Genomic DNA, 20,961 nt, shown 5'->3' with positions numbered 1-20,961 from the left:
ATCATGTTTCCAGGCCCACATGTCCCCAAGCTGACCTCACCACTCTAAGCTCGCATCATATCCCAAAGGTCAAATCATCTCCCCAACCCTGCATGATCTCCCAAGCCCACGTCATCTTCTAAGCCTGCATCATGTCCCCAAGCCCACATCTCCCCAAGCCTACATTATCTCACCAAGCCTCATTTTTTCAGGCCCACATGTCCCGAAGCCGACCTCACACCCTAAGCCCGCTTCATCTCCCCAAGCCCGCATCATATCCCCAGGCCCACATCTCCCGAAAGGCACATAATTTCTCCAAGCCTTCAACATTTCCCAATCCCACATCATCTCCCCAAGCCCAATCATCTTCCCAAGCCCACATCATCTCCCGAAGCCTAATCTTCTCACCAAGCCCACATCATGTCATCAAGCCCACATGATCTCCCCAAGTATGCATCATGTTTCCAAGCCCACATGTCCCCAAGCCGACCTCACATCCCTAAACCCGCTTCATCTCCCCAAGCCCGCATCATGTCCCCAATACCACATCTCCCAAAAGGCACATAATTTCCCCAAGACTGCATCATTTCCCAAGCACACATCATCTCCCGAAGCCCAATCATCTCCCCAAGCACACATCATGCCCTCAAGCACACATCATGTCTTCAAGCCGACATATTACTAAGCCCACATCATCTCCCCAAGCCCAATCATCTCCCCAGCTCACATCATTTCCCACGCACGCATCATCTAGCCAAGCTTGCATCCTGTCCCCAAGCCGGCATTATATCTGCGAGCCCGCATCATTTACACAGGAACACTTCATCTCCCCAAGCCAACATGATCTCCACAAGCCCACATCATCTCCCTGAGCCCACATAGTCTCCCCAAACCTGCATCATGTTTCCAGATCCACATGTCCCCAAGCCGACCTCACAACCCTAAGCCTGCTTCATCTCCCCAAGCCCGCATCATGTCCCCAAGCCCACATCTCCCAAAAGGCACATAATTTCCCCAAGCCTGCATCATTTCCCAAGCCCGAATCATCTCTCCAAGCCTGCATCATGTTCCCAAGCCCACATCTCCCCAAGTGCACATTATCTCCCCAAGCTTGCATCGTGATTCCAGGCCCAAATGTTCCCAAGCCGACCTCACCACCCTACACCGGCTTCATCTCCCCAAGCCCTCACCATGTCCCCAGGCCCACATCTCTCAAAAGGCACATAATTTCTCCAAGACTACATCATTTCCCAAACCCCCATCATCTCCCCAAGCCCAATCATCTCCCCAAGCTCACATCATCTCCCCAAGTCCAATCATCTCCCAAGTTCACATATTCTCCCCAGGCCCAATCATCTCCCCAAGCCCACATCATCTCCCCAAGCCCACATCATCTCCCGAAGCCCAATCATCTCCCCTAGCCCACATCATTTCCCCAAGCCCAATCATCTCCCCAAGACCGCATCATTCCCAAAGCCTGCATCATCTAGCCAAGACTGCGTCATGTCCCAAGACGGCATAATATCCGCGAGCCCGAATCATTTACACAGGCCCACATCATTTCCCCAAGACCAATCATCTCCCTAAGTCCGCATCATTTCCCAAGCCCGCGTCATGTAACCGAGCCTGCATCATGTCCCCAAGACCACATCATGTACACAGGCCCAGATCATCTCCAAAAGCCAACATGATCTCTCCAAGCCCACATCATCTCCCCAAGCCCACATCATCTCCCCAAGCCCACATCATCTCCCCAAACCCAATCATCTCCCCAAGTCCGCATCATGTCCACAAGCCCACATCTCCCAAAAGGCACATACTTTCCCCAAGCCTGCATCATTTCCCAAGCCCGCATCATGTCCCCAATACCACATCTCCCAAAAGGCACATAATTTCCCCAAGCCTGCATCATTTCCCAAGCCCACGTCATCTCCCCAAGCCCACATCATCTCCTCAAGCCCACATCATCTCCCGAAGAGCAATCTTCTCCCCAAGCCCACATAATGTCTCCAAGCTGACATATCTCTAAGCACACACCATCTTCCCAAGCCCACATCATCGCCCCAAGCCCAATCATTTCCCCAAGCCCTAATCATTTCCCAAGCCCGCATCATCTAGCCAAGGCTGCGTCATGTCCCCAAGCCAGCATAATATCCATGAGCCCGCATCATGTTTCCAGGCCCACATGTCCCCAAACAGACCTCACCACCCTAAGCCCGCATCATGTCCTCAAGGACAAATCATCTCCTCAACCCCACATGATCTCCCAAGCCCACGTCATCTCCTAAGTCCGCATCATCTCCGTCAGCCTTCAGCATATCCGCAAGAAGGCGTCATCACCCCAAGCCTGAGTGATCTCCACAGCCCAATCATCTGACCAAGCCCGCATCATCTCTCCAAACCCACGTCATCTCCCTGATCCCGTGTCGTGTCCCCGTGCCGGCATCATGTCCCAGAGCCTGTGTCATGTCAGCACACTCAATTCATGTCTGCAATCCCGAGAAATGTCTCTAAGCCCACTTTCACTCCCCGAGCCCCCATCATCTCCATGAGCCCATGTCATCTCACAAGCCCGAATCATCTCTCCAAGCATGCATCATGTCCCCAAGCCCACATCTTCACAAGCCCACATGACCTCCCAAGTATGCATCATGTTTCCAGGCCCACATGTCCCCAACCTGACCTCACCACCCTAAGCCCTCTTCATCTCCCCAAGCCCGCATCATGTCCACAAACCCACATCTCCCAAAAGGCACACACTTTCCACAAGCCTGCATCATTTCCCAAGCCCTAATCATCTCTCCAAGCCTGCATCATGTTCCCAAGCCCACATCTCCACAAGCGCACATTATATCCCTAAGCCTGCATCGTAAATCCAGGCCCAAATTTCCCCAAGCCGACCTCACCACCCTACACCTGCTTCATCTCCTCAAGCCCGCATCATGTCCCCAGGCCCACATCTCCCGAAAGGCACATAATTTCTCCAAGCCTTCAACATTTCCCAATCCCACATCATCTCCCCAATCCCGCATCATGTTTCCAGGCCCACATGTCCCCAAGCTGACCTCACCACTCTAAGCTCGCATCATATCCCAAAGGTCAAATCATCTCCCCAACCCTGCATGATCTCCCAAGCCCACGTCATCTCCTAAAGCCCGCAATACCTCCCTGAGCCTGCAGCATATCCGCAAGACCACTTCATCACCCCGAGCCTGAGTCATCTCCCACAGCCCAATCATCTCCCCAATCCCGCATCATCTCCCCAAACCCACGTATTCTCCCTGAACCGTGTCGTGTCCCCAAGCCGGCATCATGTCCCAGAGAACTCAAGTCATGTCTGCAAGCCCGAGAAATATCTGTAAGCCCACTTCAACTCCCCGAGCCCCCATCATCTCCATGAGACCATGTCATCTCCCCGAGCCGGTGTCATGTCCTCGAGCCCACATCATGTCCCCGAGCCGCCGTCATATCAGGGACTCCACATCATCTCCACGAGCCCATGTCCTCTACACAAGACCGGGTCATCTCCCTCAGCCCGCGTCATCTCCCAGAGCCCACGTCATCTCCTCGAGCCAACACCTCCCCAAGCCCGCATCATCTCTCCAAGCACACGTCATCTCCCTGAACCCGTGTCGTATCCGCGAGCCGGCATCATGTCCCAGAGCCTCTGTCATGTCAGCACACTCAATTCATGTCTGCAAGCCCGAGAAATGTCTGTAAGCCCACTTTCACTCCCCGAGCCCCCATCATCTCCATGAGCCCAGGTCATCTCACAAGCCCGAATCATCTCTCCAAGCATGCATCATGTCCCCAAGCCCACGTCTTCAGAAGCCCACATGATCTCCCCAAGGCTGCATCATGTTTCCAGGCCCACATGTCCCCAAGCCGACCTCACCACCCTAAGCCCGCATCATGTCCCCAAGGACAAATCACCTCCGCAACCCCGCATGATCTCCCAAGCCCACGTCATCTCCTAAGTCCGCATCATCTCCATCAGCCTTCAGCATATCCGCAAGTAGGCGTCATCACCCCAAGCCTGAGTGATCTCCACAGCCCAATCATCTGACCAAGCCCGCATCATCTCTCCAAGCCCATGTCATCTCCCTGAACCCGTGTGGTGTTCCCGAGCTGGCATCATGTCCCAGAGCCTGTGTCATGTCAGCACACTCAATTCATGTCTGCAAGCCCGAGAAATGTCTGTAAGCCCACTTTCACTCCCCGAGCACCCATCATCTCCATGAGCCCTTGTCGTCTCACCAAGCACGCGTCATCTCCCCAAGGCTGCATCATGTCCCCAAGCCCACATCTACACAAGCCCACATGATCTCCCCAAGTATGCATCATGTTTCCAGGCAACATGTCCCCAAGCTGACCTCACAACGCTAAGCCCGCTTCATCTCCCCAAGCCCGCATCATGTCCACAAACCCACATCTCCCAAAAGGCACACAATTTCCACAAGCCTGCATCATTTCCCAAGACCACATCATCTCTCGAAGCCCAATCATCTCCCCAAGCCAACATGATTCCCCCAAGCCCATATAATCTCCCCAATCCCACATCATCTCACCAAGCCCGCATCATCTCTCCAAGCCCACGTCATCTCCATGAACCCGTGTCGTGTCCCCGAGCCGGCATCATGTCCCAGAGCCTGTGTCATGTCAGCACACTCAATTCATGTCTGCAAGCCCGAGAAATGTCTCTAAGCCCACTTTCACTCCCCGAGCCGCCATCATCTCCATGAGCCCATGTCATCTCTCCAAGCCTGCATCAAATCCCCAAGCCCACATCTCCCCAAGCCTACATTATCTCCCCAAGCCTCATTTTTTCAGGCCCACATGTCCCGAAGCCGACCTCACACCCTCAGCCCGCTTCATCTCCCTAAGCCTGCATCATGTCCACAAGCCCACATCTCCCAAAAGGCATATAATTTCAACAAGCCTGCATCATTTCTCAAACCCTCATCATCTCCTCAAGCCCGCATACATTCCCCAAGCGTGCATGATTTTCAAAATCCACATATCTCCCCGAGCCAACATGATCCACACAAGCCCACATCATCTCCCCAATCCCACATCATCTCCCCAAGCCCGCACCATGTTTCCAGGCCCACATATCCCCAAGCTGATCTCACCACCCTAAGACTGCATCATGTCCCCAAGGACAAATCTTCGCCGCAACACCGCATGATCTCCCAAGCCCACATCATCTCCTAAGCCCGCATCATCTCCCTGAGCCTCCAGCATTACAGCAAGAAGGCGTCATCACCCAAAGCCTGAGTGATCTCCACAGCCCAATCATCTCCCCAAGCCCGCATCATCTCTCCAAGGCTGCATCATGTCCCAAGCCCGAATCATCTCTCCAAGCCTGCATCATGTCCCCAAGCCCACATCTTCACAAGCCCACGTGATCTCCCCAAGTATGCATCATGTTTCCAAGCCCACATGTCCCCAAGCCGACCTCACATTCCTAAGCCCGCTTAATCAGCCCAAGCCCGCATCATGTCCACAAACCCACATCTCCCAAAAGGCACACACTTTCCACAAGCCTGCATCATTTCCCAAGACCACATCGTCTGCTGAAGCCCAATCATCTCCCCAAGCTCATATCAACTCCCCACGCCCAATCAACTCCCCAAGCCCACATCATCTCCCAAAGCCCAATCATCTCCCCAAACCAACATGATTCCCAAAAGCCCACAACATCTCCCCAAACCCACATCATCTCCCCAAGCCCGCACCATGTTTCCAGGCCCACATTTCCCCAAGCTGATCTCACCACCCTAAGACTGCATCATGTCCCCAAGGACAAATCTTCTCCGCAACACCGCATGATCTCCCAAGCCCACATCATCTCCTAAGCCCGCATCATCTCCCTGAGCCTCCAGCATTACCGCAAGAAGGTGTCATCACCCCAAGCCTGAGTGATCTCCCACAGCCCAATCATCTCCCCAAGCCCGCATCATCTCTCCAAGCCCACGTCATCTCCCTGAACCCGTGTCGTGTCCCGGAGCCGGCATCATGTCCCAGAGCCTGTGTCATGTCAGCACACTCAATTCATGTCTGCAAGCCCGAGAAATGTCTGTAAGCCCACTTTCACTCCCCGAGCCCCCATCATTTCCAGGAGCCCATGTCATCTCTCCAAGCCTGCATCAAATCCCCAAGCCCACATCTCCCCAAGCCTACATTATCTCCCCAAGCCTCATTTTTTCAGGCCCACATATCCCGAAGCCGACCTCACACCCTCAGCTCGCTTCATCTCCCTAAGCCTGCATCATGTCCACAAGCCCACATCTCCCAAAAGGCATATAATTTCAACAAGCCTGCATCATCTCTCAAGCCCTCATCATCTCCCCAAGCCCAATCAACTCCCCAAGCCCACATCATCTCGCCAAGCCAACATCATCTCCCCAAGCCCAATCAACTCCCCAAGCCCACATCATCTCCCCAAGACCAATCATCTCCCCAAGTGCACATCATCTACCGAAGCCCAGTCTTCTCCCCAAGCCTACATAATGTCATCAAGCACACATCATGTCTCCAAGCAAACATATCTGTAAGCCCACATCATGTCCCCAAAAAAACATGATCTCCCCAAGTCCACATCATCTCCACAAGCACACAACATCTCCCCAAGCACACATCATCTCCCCAAGACAACATGATCTACCCAAGCCCACATACTCTCCCCATGCCCACATTATCTCCTCAAGCCCACCTCATCTCCCCAATCCTGCATCACGTTTCCAGGGCCACATGTCCCCAAGCTGATCGCACCACCCTAAGCCCACATCATGTACCCAAGGACAAATCATCTCCGCAACCCCGCATGATCTCCCAAGCCTCATCATTTTTTCAGGCCCACATGTCCCAAAGCCAACCTCACACCCTAAGCCCGCTTCATCTCCCTAAGCCCGCATCATGTCCACAAGCCCACATCTCCCAAAAGGCACATAATTTCCCCAAGCCTGCATCATTTCCAAAGCCCGCATCATCTCCCCAAGCCCAATCATCTCCCCAAGCCCACATCAGCACCCCAAGCCCAATCATCTCCCCAAGCCCACATCAGCACCCCAAGCCCAATCATCTCCCCAAGCCCACATCATCTCCCCAAGCCCACATCATCTCCTCAAGCCCACATCATCTCCCGAAGAGCAATCTTCTCCCCAAGCCCACATAATGTCTCCAAGCTGACATATCTCTAAGCACACACCATCTCCCCAAGCCCACATCATCGCCCCAAGCCCAATCATTTCCCCAAGCCCTAATCATTTCCCAAGCCCGCATCATCTAGCCAAGGCTGCGTCATGTCCCCAAGCCAGCATATTATCCACGAGCCCGCATCATTTATTCAGGCCCACATGATCTCCCCAAGCCAACATGATCTTCCTAAACGCACATCATCTCCACATGCGATCATGATCTCCCCGAGCCCACATCATCTCCCCAAGCCCGCATACATTCCCCAAGCGTGCATCATTTTCAAAGCCCACATCATCTTCCCGAGCCCACATAGTCTCCACAACCCCACATCATCTCCCCAATCCCACATCATCTCCCCAAGCCCGCATCATATCCCCAAGCCCACATCTCCCAAAAGGCACATAATTTCCCCGAGCCTGCATCTTTTCCAAATCCCACATCATCTCCCCAAGCCCAATCATCTCCCCAAGCCCACATCATGCTCTCAAGCACACATCATGTCTTCAAGCCGACATATTACTAAGCCTACATCATCACCCCAAATCACCATGATCTCCCCAAGCCCGCATCATCTCTCCAAGCCTGCATCTTGTTCCCAAGCCCACATCTCCCCAAGCGCACTTTATCTCCCCAAGCTTGCATCGTGATTCCAGGCCCAAATGTTCCCAAGCCGACCTCACCAACCTACACCTGCTTCATCTCCCCAAGCCCGCATCATGTCCCCAGGCCCACATCTCTCAAAAGGCACATAATTTCTCCAAGACTGCATCATTTCCCAATCCCCCATCATCTCCCCAAGCCCACATCATCTCCCCAAGCCCACATCATCTCCTCAAGCCCACATCATCTCCCGAAGAGCAATCTTCTCCCCAAGCCCACATAATGTCTCCAAGCTGACATATCTCTAAGCACACACCATCTCCCCAAGCCCACATCATCGCCCCAAGCCCAATCATTTCCCCAAGCCCTAATCATTTCCCAAGCCCGCATCATCTAGCCAAGGCTGCGTCATGTCCCCAAGCCAGCATAATATCCATGAGCCCGCATCATGTTTCCAGGCCCACATGTCCCCAAACAGACCTCACCACCCTAAGCCCGCATCATGTCCTCAAGGACAAATCATCTCCTCAACCCCACATGATCTCCCAAGCCCACGTCATCTCCTAAGTCCGCATCATCTCCGTCAGCCTTCAGCATATCCGCAAGAAGGCGTCATCACCCCAAGCCTGAGTGATCTCCACAGCCCAATCATCTGACCAAGCCCACATCATCTCCCGAAGCCTAGTCTTCTCACCAAGCCCACATCGTGTCATCAAGCCCACATGATCTCCCCAAGTATGCATCATGTTTCCAAGCCCACATGTCCCCAAGCCGACCTCACATCCCTAAACCCGCTTCATCTCCCTAAGCCCGCATCATGTCCAAAAGCCCGCATCTCCCAAAAGGCACATACTTTCCCCAAGCCTGCATCATTTCCCAAGCCCGAATCATCTCTCCAAGCCTGCATTATGTTCCCAAGCCCACATCTCCCCAAGCGCACATTATCTCCCCAAGCTTGCATCGTGATTCCAGGCCCAAATGTTCCCAAGCCGACCTCACCACCCTACACCGGCTTCATCTCCCCAAGCCCTCAACATGTACCCAGGCCCACATCTCTCAAAAGGCACATAATTTCTCCAAGACTACATCATTTCCCAATCCCCCATCATCTCCCCAAGCCCAATCATCTCCCCAAGACCGCATCATTCCCGAAGCCTGCATCATCTAGCCAAGCCTGCGTCATGTCCCAAGACGGCATAATATCCGCGAGCCCGAATCATTTACACAGCCACACATCATTTCCCCAAGCCCAATCATCTCCCTAAGTCTGCATCATTTCCCAAGCCCGCATCATGGAACCGAGCCTGCATCATGTCCCCGAGACCGCATCATGTACACAGGCCCAGATCATCTCCGAAAGCCAACATGATCTCTCCAAGCCCACATCATTTCCCCAAGCCCACATCATCTCCCCAAGCCCACATCATCTCCCCAAGCCAACATGATCTACCCAAGCCAACATCATCTACCCGAGCCCACATACTCTCCCCATGCCCACATCATCTCCTCAAGCCCGCATCATCTCCCCAATCCCGCATCATGTTTCCAGGCCCACATGTCCCCAAGCTGATCTCACCACCCTAAGCCCGCATCATGTACCCAAGGACAAATCATCTCCGCAACCCCGCATGATCTCCCAAGCCTCATCATTTTTTCAGGCCCACATGTCCCAAAGCCAACCTCACACCCTAAGCCCGCTTCATCTCCCTAAGCCCGCATCATGTCCACAAGCCCACATGTCTCAAAAGGCACATACTTTCCCCAAGCCTGCATCATTTCCCAAGCCCGCATCATGTCCCCAATACCACATCTCCCAAAAGGCACATAATTTCCCCAAGCCTGCATCATTTCCCAAGCCCACATCATCTCCCCAAGCCCACATCATCTCCTCAAGCCCACATCATCTCCCGAAGAGCAATCTTCTCCCCAAGCCCACATAATGTCTCCAAGCTGACATATCTCTAAGCACACACCATCTCCCCAAGCCCACATCATCGCCCCAAGCCCAATCATTTCCCCAAGCCCTAATCATTTCCCAAGCCCGCATCATCTAGCCAAGGCTGCGTCATGTCCCCAAGCCAGCATAATATCCATGAGCCCGCATCATGTTTCCAGGCCCACATGTCCCCAAACAGACCTCACCACCCTAAGCCCGCATCATGTCCTCAAGGACAAATCATCTCCTCAACCCCACATGATCTCCCAAGCCCACGTCATCTCCTAAGTCCGCATCATCTCCGTCAGCCTTCAGCATATCCGCAAGAAGGCGTCATCACCCCAAGCCTGAGTGATCTCCACAGCCCAATCATCTGACCAAGCCCGCATCATCTCTCCAAGCCCACGTCATCTCCCTGATCCCGTGTCGTGTCCCCGAGCCGGCATCATGTCCCAGAGCCTGTGTCATGTCAGCACACTCAATTCATGTCTGCAATCCCGAGAAATGTCTCTAAGCCCACTTTCACTCCCCGAGCCCCCATCATCTCCATGAGCCCATGTCATCTCACAAGCCCGAATCATCTCTCCAAGCATGCATCATGTCCCCAAGCCCACATCTTCACAAGCCCACATGACCTCCCAAGTATGCATCATGTTTCCAGGCCCACATGTCCCCAAGCAGACCTCACCACCCTAAGCCCGCATCATGTCCCCAAGGACAAATCATCTCCGCAACCCCGCATGATCCCCCAACCCCACGTCATCTCCGAAATCCTCATCATCTCCATCAGCCTTCAGCATATCCGCAAGAAGGCGTCATCACCCCAAGCCTGAGTGATCTCCACAGCCCAATCATCTGACCAAGCCCGCATCATCTCTCCAAGCCCATGTCATCTCCCTGAACCCGTGTGGTTTTCCCGAGCTGGCATCATGTCCCAGAGCCTGTGTCATGTCAGCACACTCAATTCATGTCTGCAAGCCCGAGAAATGTCTGTAAGCCCACTTTCACTCCCCGATCACCCATCATCTCCATGAGCCCTTGTCGTCTCACCAAGCACGCGTCATCTCCCCAAGGCTGCATCATGTCCCCAAGCCCACATCTACACAAGCCCACATGATCTCCCCAAGTATGCATCATGTTTCCAGGCCCACATGTCCCCAAGCTGACCGCACAACTCTAAGCCCGCTTCATCTCCCCAAGCCCGCATCATGTCCACAAACCCACATCTCCCAAAAGGCACACAATTTTCACAAGCCTGCATCATTTCCCAAGACCACATCATCTCTCGAAGCCCAATCATCTCCCCAAGCCAACATGATCCCCCCAAGCCCACATAATCTCCCCAATCCCACATCATCTCACCAAGCCCGCATCATCTCTCCAAGCCCACGTCATCTCCATGAACCCGTGTCGTGTCCCCAAGCCGGCATCATGTCCCAGAGCCTGTGTCATGTCAGCACACTCAATTCATGTCTGCAAGCCCGAGAAATGTCTCTAAGCCCACTTTCATTCCCCGAGCCCACATCATCTCCAAGAGCCCATGTCATCTCTCCAAGCCTGCATCAAATCCCCAAGCCCACATCTCCCCAAGCCTACATTATCTCCCCAAGCCTCATTTTTTCAGGCCCACATGTCCCGAAGCCGACCTCACACCCTCAGCCCGCTTCATCTCCCTAAGCCTGCATCATGTCCACAAGCCCACATCTCCCCAAGCCTACATTATCTCCCCAAGCCTCATTTTTTCAGGCCCACATGTCCCGAAGCCGACCTCACACCCTAAGCCCGCTTCATCTCCCCAAGCCCGCATCATATCCCCAGGCCCACATCTCCCGAAAGGCACATAATTTCTCCAAGCCTTCAACATTTCCCAATCCCACATCATCTCCCCAAGCCCAATCATCTTCCCAAGCCCACATCATCTCCCGAAGCCTAATCTTCTCACCAAGCCCACATCATGTCATCAAGCCCACATGATCTCCCCAAGTATGCATCATGTTTCCAAGCCCACATGTCCCCAAGCCGACCTCACATCCCTAAACCTGCTTCATCTCCCCAAGCCCGCATCATGTCCCCAATACCACATCTCTCAAAAGGCACATAATTTCCCCAAGACTGCACCATTTCCCAAGCACACATCATCTCCCGAAGCCCAATCATCTCCCCAAGCACACATCATGCCCTCAAGCACACATCATGTCTTCAAGCCGACATATTACTAAGCCCACATCATCTCCCCAAACCTCCACGATCTCCCCAAGCCCACATCATCTCCCCAAGCCCAATCATCTCCCCAGCCCACATCATTTCCCACGCCCGCATCATCTAGCCAAGCTTGCATCCTGTCCCCAAGCCGGCATTATATCTGCGAGCCCGCATCATTTACACAGGAACACTTCATCTCCCCAAGCCAACATGATCTCCACAAGCCCACATCATCTCCCTGAGCCCACATAGTCTCCCCAAGCCTGCATCATGTTTAAAAATCCACATGTCCCCAAGCCGACCTCACAACCCTAAGCCTGCTTCATCTCCCCAAGCCCGCATCATGTCCCCAAGCCCACGACTCCCAAAAGGCACATAATTTCCCCAAGCCTGCATCATTTCCCAAGCCCGAATCATCTCTCCAAGCCTGCATCATGTTCCCAAGCCCACATCTCCCCAAGCGCACATTATCTCCCCAAGCTTGCATCGTGATTCCAGGCCCAAATGTTCCCAAGCCGACCTCACCACCCTACACCGGCTTCATCTCCCCAAGCCCTCACCATGTCCCCAGGCCCACATCTCTCAAAAGGCACATAATTTCTCCAAGACTACATCATTTCCCAATCCCCCATCATCTCCCCAAGCCCAATCATCTCCCCAAGCTCACATCATCTCCCCAAGTCCAATCATCTCCCAAGTTCACATATTCTCCCCAGGCCCAATCATCTCCCCAAGCCCACATCATCTCCCCAAGCCCACATCATCTCCCAAAGCCCAATCATCTCCCCTAGCCCACATAATCTCCCCAAGCCCAATCATCTCCCCAAGACCGCATCATTCCCGAAGCCTGCATCATCTAGCCAAGCCTGCGTCATGTCCCAAGACGGCATAATATCCGCGAGCCCGAATCATTTACACAGCCACACATCATTTCCCCAAGCCCAATCATCTCCCTAAGTCTGCATCATTTCCCAAGCCCGCATCATGGAACCGAGCCTGCATCATGTCCCCGAGACCGCATCATGTACACAGGCCCAGATCATCTCCGAAAGCCAACATGATCTCTCCAAGCCCACATCATTTCCCCAAGCCCACATCATCTCCCCAAGCCCAAATCATCTCCCCAAGCCAACATGATCTACCCAAGCCAACATCATCTCCCCGAGCCCACATACTCTCCTCATGCCCACATCATCTCCTCAAGCCCGCATCATCTCCCCAATCCCGCATCATGTTTCCAGGCCCACATGTCCCCAAGCTGATCTCACCACCCTAAGCCCGCATCATGTACCCAAGGACAAATCATCTCCGCAACCCCGCATGATCTCCCAAGCCTCATCATTTTTTCAGGCCCACATGTCCCAAAGCCAACCTCACACCCTAAGCCCGCTTCATCTCCCTAAGCCCGCATCATGTCCACAAGCCCACATCTCCCAAAAGGCACATACTTTCCCCAAGCCTGCATATTTTCCCAAGCCCGCATCATCTCCCCAAGCCCACATCATCTCCTCAAGCCCACATCATCTCCCGAAGAGCAATCTTCTCCCCAAGCCCACATAATGTCTCCAAGCTGACATATCTCTAAGCACACACCATCTCCCCAAGCCCACATCATCGCCCCAAGCCCAATCATTTCCCCAAGCCCTAATCATTTCCCAAGCCCGCATCATCTAGCCAAGGCTGCGTCATGTCCCCAAGCCAGCATAATATCCATGAGCCCGCATCATGTTTCCAGGCCCACATGTCCCCAAACAGACCTCACCACCCTAAGCCCGCATCATGTCCTCAAGGACAAATCATCTCCTCAACCCCACATGATCTCCCAAGCCCACGTCATCTCCTAAGTCCGCATCATCTCCGTCAGCCTTCAGCATATCCACAAGAAGGCGTCATCACCCCAAGCCTGAGTGATCTCCACAGCCCAATCATCTGACCAAGCCCGCATCATCTCTCCAAGCCCACGTCATCTCCCTGATCCCGTGTCGTGTCCCCGAGCCGGCATCATGTCCCAGAGCCTGTGTCATGTCAGCACACTCAATTCATGTCTGCAATCCCGAGAAATGTCTCTAAGCCCACTTTCACTCCCCGAGCCCCCATCATCTCCATGAGCCCATGTCATCTCACAAGCCCGAATCATCTCTCCAAGCATGCATCATGTTCCCAAGCCCACATCTCCACAAGCGCACATTATATCCCTAAGCCTGCATCGTAAATCCAGGCCCAAATTTCCCCAAGCCGACCTCACCACCCTACACCTGCTTCATCTCCCCAAGCCCGCATCATGTCCCCAGGCCCACATCTCCCGAAAGGCACATAATTTCTCCAAGCCTTCAACATTTCCCAATCCCACATCATCTCCCCAATCCCGCATCATGTTTCCAGGCCCACATGTCCCCAAGCTGACCTCACCACTCTAAGCTCGCATCATATCCCAAAGGTCAAATCATCTCCCCAACCCTGCATGATCTCCCAAGCCCACGTCATCTCCTAAAGCCCGCAATACCTCCCTGAGCCTGCAGCATATCCGCAAGACCACTTCATCACCCCGAGCCTGAGTCATCTCCCACAGCCCAATCATCTCCCCAATCCCGCATCATCTCCCCAAACCCACGTATTCTCCCTGAACCGTGTCGTGTCCCCAAGCCGGCATCATGTCCCAGAGAACTCAAGTCATGTCTGCAAGCCCGAGAAATATCTGTAAGCCCACTTCAACTCCCCGAGCCCCCATCATCTCCATGAGACCATGTCATCTCCCCGAGCCGGTGTCATGTCCTCGAGCCCACATCATGTCCCCGAGCCGCCGTCATATCAGGGACTCCACATCATCTCCACGAGCCCATGTCCTCTACACAAGCCCGGGTCATCTCCCTCAGCCCGCGTCATCTCCCAGAGCCCACGTCATCTCCTCGAGCCAACACCTCCCCAAGCCCGCATCATCTCTCCAAGCACACGTCATCTCCCTGAACCCGTGTCGTATCCGCGAGCCGGCATCATGTCCCAGAGCCTCTGTCATGTCAGCACACTCAATTCATGTCTGCAAGCCCGAGAAATGTCTGTAAGCCCACTTTCACTCCCCGAGCCCCCATCATCTCCATGAGCCCAGGTCATCTCACAAGCCCGAATCATCTCTCCAAGCATGCATCATGTCCCCAAGCCCACGTCTTCAGAAGCCCACATGATCTCCCCAAGGCTGCATCATGTTTCCAGGCCCACATGTCCCCAAGCCGACCTCACCACCCTAAGCCCGCATCATGTTCCCAAGGACAAATCACCTCCGCAACCCCGCATGATCTCCCAAGCCCACGTCATCTCCTAAGTCCGCATCATCTCCATCAGCCTTCAGCATATCCGCAAGTAGGCGTCATCACCCCAAGCCTGAGTGATCTCCACAGCCCAATCATCTGACCAAGCCCGCATCATCTCTCCAAGCCCATGTCATCTCCCTGAACCCGTGTGGTGTTCCCGAGCTGGCATCATGTCCCAGAGCCTGTGTCATGTCAGCACACTCAATTCATGTCTGCAAGCCCGAGAAATGTCTGTAAGCCCACTTTCACTCCCCGAGCACCCATCATCTCCATGAGCCCTTGTCGTCTCACCAAGCACGCGTCATCTCCCCAAGGCTGCATCATGTCCCCAAGCCCACATCTACACAAGCCCACATGATCTCCCCAAGTATGCATCATGTTTCCAGGCAACATGTCCCCAAGCTGACCTCACAACGCTAAGCCCGCTTCATCTCCCCAAGCCCGCATCATGTCCACAAACCCACATCTCCCAAAAGGCACACAATTTCCACAAGCCTGCATCATTTCCCAAGACCACATCATCTCTCGAAGCCCAATCATCTCCCCAAGCCAACATGATCCCCCCAAGCCCATATAATCTCCCCAATCCCACATCATCTCACCAAGCCCGCATCATCTCTCCAAGCCCACGTCATCTCCATGAACCCGTGTCGTGTCCCCGAGCCGGCATCATGTCCCAGAGCCTGTGTCATGTCAGCACACTCAATTCATGTCTGCAAGCCCGAGAAATGTCTCTAAGCCCACTTTCACTCCCCGAGCCGCCATCATCTCCATGAGCCCATGTCATCTCTCCAAGCCTGCATCAAATCCCCAAGCCCACATCTCCCCAAGCCTACATTATCTCCCCAAGCCTCATTTTTTCAGGCCCACATGTCCCGAAGCCGACCTCACACCCTCAGCCCGCTTCATCTCCCTAAGCCTGCATCATGTCCACAAGCCCACATCTCCCAAAAGGCATATAATTTCAACAAGCCTGCATCATTTCTCAAACCCTCATCATCTCCTCAAGCCCGCATACATTCCCCAAGCGTGCATGATTTTCAAAATCCACATATCTCCCCGAGCCAACATGATCCACACAAGCCCACATCATCTCCCCAATCCCACATCATCTCCCCAAGCCCGCACCATGTTTCCAGGCCCACATATCCCCAAGCTGATCTCACCACCCTAAGACTGCATCATGTCCCCAAGGACAAATCTTCGCCGCAACACCGCATGATCTCCCAAGCCCACATCATCTCCTAAGCCCGCATCATCTCCCTGAGCCTCCAGCATTACAGCAAGAAGGCGTCATCACCCAAAGCCTGAGTGATCTCCACAGCCCAATCATCTCCCCAAGCCCGCATCATCTCTCCAAGGCTGCATCATGTCCCAAGCCCGAATCATCTCTCCAAGCCTGCATCATGTCCCCAAGCCCACATCTTCACAAGCCCACGTGATCTCCCCAAGTATGCATCATGTTTCCAAGCCCACATGTCCCCAAGCCGACCTCACATTCCTAAGCCCGCTTAATCAGCCCAAGCCCGCATCATGTCCACAAACCCACATCTCCCAAAAGGCACACACTTTCCACAAGCCTGCATCATTTCCCAAGACCACATCGTCTGCTGAAGCCCAATCATCTCCCCAAGCTCATATCAACTCCCCACGCCCAATCAACTCCCCAAGCCCACATCATCTCCCAAAGCCCAATCATCTCCCCAAACCAACATGATTCCCAAAAGCCCACAACATCTCCCCAAACCCACATCATCTCCCCAAGCCCGCACCATGTTTCCAGGCCCACATTTCCCCAAGCTGATCTCACCACCCTAAGACTGCATCATGTCCCCAAGGACAAATCTTCTCCGCAACACCGCATGATCTCCCAAGCCCACATCATCTCCTAAGCCCGCATCATCTCCCTGAGCCTCCAGCATTACCGCAAGAAGGTGTCATCACCCCAAGCCTGAGTGATCTCCCACAGCCCAATCATCTCCCCAAGCCCGCATCATCTCTCCAAGCCCACGTCATCTCCCTGAACCCGTGTCGTGTCCCGGAGCCGGCATCATGTCCCAGAGCCTGTGTCATGTCAGCACACTCAATTCATGTCTGCAAGCCCGAGAAATGTCTGTAAGCCCACTTTCACTCCCCGAGCCCCCATCATTTCCAGGAGCCCATGTCATCTCTCCAAGCCTGCATCAAATCCCCAAGCCCACATCTCCCCAAGCCTACATTATCTCCCCAAGCCTCATTTTTTCAGGCCCACATATCCCGAAGCCGACCTCACACCCTCAGCTCGCTTCATCTCCCTAAGCCTGCATCATGTCCACAAGCCCACATCTCCCAAAAGGCATATAATTTCAACAAGCCTGCATCATCTCTCAAGCCCTCATCATCTCCCCAAGCCCAATCAACTCCCCAAGCCCACATCATCTCGCCAAGCCAACATCATCTCCCCAAGCCCAATCAACTCCCCAAGCCCACATCATCTCCCCAAGACCAATCATCTCCCCAAGTGCACATCATCTACCGAAGCCCAGTCTTCTCCCCAAGCCTACATAATGTCATCAAGCACACATCATGTCTCCAAGCAAACATATCTGTAAGCCCACATCATGTCCCCAAAAAAACATGATCTCCCCAAGTCCACATCATCTCCACAAGCACACATCATCTCCCCAAGCACACATCATCTCCCCAAGACAACATGATCTACCCAAGCCCACATACTCTCCCCATGCCCACATTATCTCCTCAAGCCCACCTCATCTCCCCAATCCTGCATCACGTTTCCAGGGCCACATGTCCCCAAGCTGATCGCACCACCCTAAGCCCACATCATGTACCCAAGGACAAATCATCTCCGCAACCCCGCATGATCTCCCAAGCCTCATCATTTTTTCAGGCCCACATGTCCCAAAGCCAACCTCACACCCTAAGCCCGCTTCATCTCCCTAAGCCCGCATCATGTCCACAAGCCCACATCTCCCAAAAGGCACATAATTTCCCCAAGCCTGCATCATTTCCAAAGCCCGCATCATCTCCCCAAGCCCAATCATCTCCCCAAGCCCACATCAGCACCCCAAGCCCAATCATCTCCCCAAGCCCACATCATCTCCCGAAGAGCAATCTTCTCCCCAAGCCCACATAATGTCTCCAAGCTGACATATCTCTAAGCACACACCATCTCCCCAAGCCCACATCATCGCCCCAAGCCCAATCATTTCCCCAAGCCCTAATCATTTCCCAAGCCCGCATCATCTAGCCAAGGCTGCGTCATGTCCCCAAGCCAGCATAATATCCATGAGCCCGCATCATGTTTCCAGGCCCACATGTCCCCAAACAGACCTCACCACCCTAAGCCCGCATCATGTCCTCAAGGACAAATCATCTCCTCAACCCCACATGATCTCCCAAGCCCACGTCATCTCCTAAGTCCGCATCATCTCCATCAGTCTTCAGCATATCCGCAAGAAGGCATCATCACCCCAAGCCTGAGTGATCTCCACAGCCCAATCATCTGACCAAGCCCGCATCATCTCTCCAAGCCCACGTCATCTCCCTGATCCCGTGTCGTGTCCCCGAGCCGGCATCATGTCCCAGAGCTTGTGTCATGTCAGCACACTCAATTCATGTCTGCAATCCCGAGAAATGTCTCTAAGCCCACTTTCACTCCCCGAGCCCCCATCATCTCCATGAGCCCGTCATCTCACAAGCCCGAATCATCTCTCCAACCATGCATCATGTCCCCAAGCCCACATCTTCACAAGCCCACATGACCTCCCAAGTATGCATCATGTTTCCAGGCCCACATGTCCCCAACCTGACCTCACCACCCTAAGCCCTCTTCATCTCCCCAAGCCCGCATCATGTCCACAAACCCATATCTCCCAAAAGGCACACACTTTCCACAAGCCTGCATCATTTCCCAAGCCCTAATCATCTCTCCAAGCCTGCATCATGTTCCCAAGCCCACATCTCCACAAGCGCACATTATATCCCTAAGCCTGCATCGTAAATCCAGGCCCAAATTTCCCCAAGCCGACCTCACCACCCTACACCTGCTTCATCTCCTCAAGCCCGCATCATGTCCCCAGGCCCACATCTCCCGAAAGGCACATAATTTCTCCAAGCCTTCAACATTTCCCAATCCCACATCATCTCCCCAATCCCGCATCATGTTTCCAGGCCCACATGTCCCCAAGCTGACCTCACCACTCTAAGCTCGCATCATATCCCAAAGGTCAAATCATCTCCCCAACCCTGCATGATCTCCCAAGCCCACGTCATCTCCTAAAGCCCGCAATACCTCCCTGAGCCTGCAGCATATCCGCAAGACCACTTCATCACCCCGAGCCTGAGTCATCTCCCACAGCCCAATCATCTCCCCAATCCCGCATCATCTCCCCAAACCCACGTATTCTCCCTGAACCGTGTCGTGTCCCCAAGCCGGCATCATGTCCCAGAGAACTCAAGTCATGTCTGCAAGCCCGAGAAATATCTGTAAGCCCACTTCAACTCCCCGAGCCCCCATCATCTCCATGAGACCATGTCATCTCCCCGAGCCGGTGTCATGTCCTCGAGCCCACATCATGTCCCCGAGCCGCCGTCATATCAGGGACTCCACATCATCTCCACGAGCCCATGTCCTCTACACAAGCCCGGGTCATCTCCCTCAGCCCGCGTCATCTCCCAGAGCCCACGTCATCTCCTCGAGCCAACACCTCCCCAAGCCCGCATCATCTCTCCAAGCACACGTCATCTCCCTGAACCCGTGTCGTATCCGCGAGCCGGCATCATGTCCCAGAGCCTCTGTCATGTCAGCACACTCAATTCATGTCTGCAAGCCCGAGAAATGTCTGTAAGCCCACTTTCACTCCCCGAGCCCCCATCATCTCCATGAGCCCAGGTCATCTCACAAGCCCGAATCATCTCTCCAAGCATGCATCATGTCCCCAAGCCCACGTCTTCAGAAGCCCACATGATCTCCCCAAGGCTGCATCATGTTTCCAGGCCCACATGTCCCCAAGCCGACCTCACCACCCTAAGCCCGCATCATGTCCCCAAGGACAAATCACCTCCGCAACCCCGCATGATCTCCCAAGCCCACGTCATCTCCTAAGTCCGCATCATCTCCATCAGCCTTCAGCATATCCGCAAGTAGGCGTCATCACCCCAAGCCTGAGTGATCTCCACAGCCCAATCATCTGACCAAGCCCGCATCATCTCTCCAAGCCCATGTCATCTCCCTGAACCCGTGTGGTGTTCCCGAGCTGGCATCATGTCCCAGAGCCTGTGTCATGTCAGCACACTCAATTCATGTCTGCAAGCCCGAGAAATGTCTGTAAGCCCACTTTCACTCCCCGAGCACCCATCATCTCCATGAGCCCTTGTCGTCTCACCAAGCACGCGTCATCTCCCCAAGGCTGCATCATGTCCCCAAGCCCACATCTACACAAGCCCACATGATCTCCCCAAGTATGCATCATGTTTCCAGGCAACATGTCCCCAAGCTGACCTCACAACGCTAAGCCCGCTTCATCTCCCCAAGCCCGCATCATGTCCACAAACCCACATCTCCCAAAAGGCACACAATTTCCACAAGCCTGCATCATTTCCCAAGACCACATCATCTCTCGAAGCCCAATCATCTCCCCAAGCCAACATGATTCCCCCAAGCCCATATAATCTCCCCAATCCCACATCATCTCACCAAGCCCGCATCATCTCTCCAAGCCCACGTCATCTCCATGA

The 20,961-nt window shown here is 53.9% G+C and overlaps 1 pseudogene; it reads right to left on the bottom strand.

Annotated features, from left to right (window-relative positions):
* LOC141574264 (immunoglobulin heavy constant gamma 1-like) overlaps positions 1-20,961 on the bottom strand; it is a 460,833-nt pseudogene that overhangs the window by 354,321 nt on the left and 85,551 nt on the right.

This window comes from Camelus bactrianus, chromosome 20 (genome assembly GCF_048773025.1).
Source record: "Camelus bactrianus isolate YW-2024 breed Bactrian camel chromosome 20, ASM4877302v1, whole genome shotgun sequence".
Classification (NCBI taxonomy): domain Eukaryota; kingdom Metazoa; phylum Chordata; class Mammalia; order Artiodactyla; family Camelidae; genus Camelus; species Camelus bactrianus.
Note: the sequence above shows the minus strand (reverse complement) of the source record. Positions and strands in the feature narration are given on the sequence as shown.